At 32.1% G+C, this 4,199-nt stretch overlaps 2 non-coding genes across 2 annotated transcripts; one reads left to right on the top strand and one right to left on the bottom strand.

Annotated features, from left to right (window-relative positions):
- Positions 1–1,082: 1,082 nt before the first annotated feature.
- Positions 1,083–1,153, top strand: TRNAG-GCC. The gene has a single exon. It is a non-coding gene; the product is annotated as a tRNA-Gly (tRNA).
- Positions 1,154–1,655: 502 nt separating this feature from the next.
- TRNAG-GCC lies at positions 1,656–1,726 on the bottom strand. The gene has a single exon. It is a non-coding gene; the product is annotated as a tRNA-Gly (tRNA).
- Between the last annotated feature and the right edge of the window lie 2,473 nt (positions 1,727–4,199).

Here is a 4,199-nt window from a genome sequence, read left to right as displayed (position 1 = left end):
TCTTTGATTTTTCGACTTAATTAATTAACGTTTCCTTTTTCTTATGGACCTTGTTAATTTTTCCAGAAGGTAAATTGAATAAGATTTAAAATAGTATGAATAAAATATGCGTCATTCGAAGAATTTTTTTCATCAGTAAACCTTTAATATCTTATTTAAAGCTTATATAGGTGTTAGTATTTTTTGTAGTGTTATGTGTTGCTATTTTATTATTTTCAATTCATAAATTAAAAATCATTTAAGTTTTGAAAATTGATTATTAAAAGTTGAATGTGTGTACTTAAATTAAATATGAAAAATTGATACTGTGTCTGTATAGGAATTGCAGTTTTATTAATATTAACTTATTTTACTATGAAGAAACTTCGAACAAATTTATTAGATATCTTATCATAATTTTTTGTGTATACTATTTTTTGGAACAGAGAAAAGAAGCCCGCGAGCTTTTAACATAAGCTATGCACGTCTTTCATTAAGGTTGTAGAGGTCATTCACACCATCGAACTTAACCCTGATCAAGATTGCCTCGTGGCGCCCGAAAAAAGCATCTGTTAGATTATTATTTACATCTACCTACCAGGTCCATATTATGGATCACAAAAGGCTTAAAGAATATCAGATGTCCAAATTCTTTACGAGTATTGTAGTTTACATTGTAGTTTTTAAGACATTTTCCAAATTTATCGATTTTTAATGTTTCATTTTGGAAACTATTTATAAAAAATAGTTGATAAATATATTTCTAAATCAAAGTTGTTAAACCACATGTTTATCAATAAATTTCAAAGGCTTCTTAGCATTTTTTTATATTTACTAATTTTATATAGTGTTTTCGGAAATATTAGAAGTGACTAAAGAATTAAATTAATCTTACGCAAATAATAATTTTCAACTGTCAAGGTTGACAATTCAGACAAGAATTAAGGAACTGCCCATTTTAAAGCCCGGAAGTGTACTCGGTTATGTGCATTTAAAGGCCCTTAACATCCGGCTTTATACGGTCTATAAAGTATAGTGTAAGCTAACTCGCATCAGGCATTTTCAATTCTATTTCCACTCAAATATATACTTCAGTAAAACAAGCATCGGTGGTTCAGTGGTAGAATGCTCGCCTGCCACGCGGGCGGCCCGGGTTCGATTCCCGGCCGATGCAATCTTTTGCCTTCTCAAAGCAAAATCTAATCTTTTGATTGTTATTGAAGCAAAACAAATTTTATGATTCCGGTTTATGGGCGTTTTAGCCCTTTGAACACATACAACACAAAATACAAAGTGAGTTGTTTAAAATCAACGTCAATGAAATCTTCCCCACACGCTCTAATTGCAATACTTTAGTTAGTACATTCCAATACTAGTACGAAAATGTGTACTTATTTTTTGACACGACGTGTACGAAGCTTGATTTACCACACGTTTATATGACGCAACGTGTACGGAATCGTGTTCCGCACACGGACTATCAATATATACTATATCGATGCAAAAGTTGATTTTACACAAGTTTAAGGTTTGTTGCCTAAGCGTAGCTTATTGGAAATAAACTGTCTGTACCTTATATTGTTTATGATGTGTGTAAACTGAACTCGAAATTTTATTTTAACACTTTACTTTGTAATTCACCACTTTGTTTGCTTTGCTTGGAGAAGGCAAAAGATTGCATCGGCCGGGAATCGAACCCGGGCCGCCCGCGTGGCAGGCGAGCATTCTACCACTGAACCACCGATGCTTCATATTTATATATATATATATATATATATATATATATATATATATATATATATATATATATATATATATACGCGCGCGCGTTTTCTATATCTCAGTTGTTAAAAAAATGTATAATTTATTGCTGTGTAAAACTTCAAATGTACATATTTATACCACAATCATTTAAATATCAACGATTATAATCGATAAGATAATGTTAATACTCGACTAACCATGTATTTGCACAAAGTGGACACATGGACCCTGCAACGGAACTGAACTTATTACGGTATGCAGTGATATTTTTAGCAAGTCTTCCAGAAAGTATCTTGTAAATCTTTTCTCTAATTTTATAATCATAAGGCAATAAAGGTTTAAAATATGACTATAAAATTGAGCTTGCTAATTAATATCAGAATTTGATTAGCTCTCATCATTGCATGATAAAGTTTCACTCTTATTGTTCTAATTATGTATTTCAATATTCATTTCGCTTTTCATCTTGAGAGCATTGCTTTTCTATTTTTGCACTCAGATAAAAAGCAGTTAATCTCAGGTTTGGCTTTTGGAAATTATATTTTGTAACGTAACGTATGTATGTATTCGTACATTATATATTACAGTTATATATAACTGTAACATATAATGTACGAATGCATGAATTATATATAAAATAATAAAATTTATTTAGTATTCTACACAACAAAAATTACAGTACTTGTGATTGATAAAATATGATTTGAATAAGCTACACAGCTGATGCATGAGCGCTGATCTACAGTATTTATCAAATTATTTGTCATAAAACAAATTCGAGGCCATATCGAGTAAGACATTTTTCCGCATTGCATTGTAAGACTTAAAAAAAATAATTTGTTGATGGTTAATTCATACTAAAAAATTAGGTTTAAAAAAAAGTGAAAAATGGCAAAAATAATCCTCCCCGGCGGGGAATCGAACCTTTTTTTTTATAATGATTTATTTGCTTAAAGATTCCAATATGTGGATATACAATGGTGCAAACAAATAATTAAAAAAACCAAATCGGTATTAGGAGTACGCAAATACAAAATGTACGCATATACGCATTTGAACAATAAATTTTTTTAAAGCTAAGAGTACACTATGGGTTGTCGACGGTATGGACTAATCCGTCCAGAGTTCTAACAGTATATAGTTATTACCTTATGCGGAAAAACTTTGGTTTTATACAAAGAAAAGCCGTAAATACGATATCGCTTTGTGGGAAGAAAGAGGGATAGGAAAGAGACGCAAGATTTGTACATATATACAAATGGACTCAAGTCCTACAATAAATAATAATATTAGAGTTACATAGGTAAAAATTAAATTAAATTTAAATAATTATAGCGAGTATGTGAGACGTCAGACCATGGGTTCGGCACAGCAGTCTTAATATCGAAGATTAGCGGACTATTCTCACTCTTCTCCGGCGAACTTCATCGTGGAATTTCCCATCGTCAACTAACCAATAATATTTTTTGTTAATTTTATAATTAATTTTATTATCTATGGTAGGCATTGTGGTAGAGTATTTAAGTGATGGGTTATTCGGATCAAAAGTTATGGTTTTATTTGATTGATGACGGGAGTGATGGTATAATATTGGTACGTTGGTGTCGTTTTGGATGTACCCTCTTCTGTCAAAGTACATGAAGGCTTGAGGAGTAAGGTAGCCCGTCTGGGCCATATCAACTATTTCGGTGCAGTTATATTCAGTGTATTTGATCAACTATTTATTGTGGACTACTGGGAGATTCGCAAAGTAGTTTCTCGTTAATCCAATTTGGAAATTGTCAATCCTAGGTATATCAGCCTTGTTATAGAGCGTTTGACTATTAATAAAGTGTTTGGAGTCGTCATTTTTTCAGAAAGCGTGGAGCGCTGTCCTGATACACATACGCTCAAATTTCCTTAATTTTTCCATTAACGAGGCACTCATATTCCAGAGAATCGGGACCGCGTACGTTATAATAGGTCGGATCGGTAGGAGATAGCAAATCATTTTAGTTCTAGGGCTGAGATTTTTATTAAGAAATATTCTGGAGTTGGCTCTAAAGGAGTTTTTGGCTTTTTGCAATTGGTTAATTGTGTGGTCGTTCAATCTAAGGAGGTAATCGAGTTGGACGCCTAGGTATTTTACTTTTTTCTTATTTTCAATTAACTGTTTATCGTTGTTTTTATTTATTATATTGATACTAAAGTTTTTGATGACATTTCTTTTGGTTATGGATAAGAACCTTAGGGGTTTGTGGAAGACAATAGTTTCACACTTTGAAGGGTTGATGCGTAGGTTCCATTGCGCGTAAACATTATTGATTTTATTTACTAAAATTTCAAGATCGTGTTGAGCAACTTTGAGGTTAGTATTAGCTGTAAGTATAATTAAGTCGTCTGCGAAGGCTAAGGAGTGAGTGTTGTTGTCGCTATTAAGATTGAAAAGATTCGGAATGTTGTGAGTAAAGATATTG

Source organism: Nasonia vitripennis, chromosome 1, assembly GCF_009193385.2.
Source record: "Nasonia vitripennis strain AsymCx chromosome 1, Nvit_psr_1.1, whole genome shotgun sequence".
NCBI lineage: Eukaryota > Metazoa > Arthropoda > Insecta > Hymenoptera > Pteromalidae > Nasonia > Nasonia vitripennis.
The sequence above is the reverse complement of the archived record's forward strand: the minus strand, read 5'-3'. Positions and strand labels throughout refer to the sequence as shown.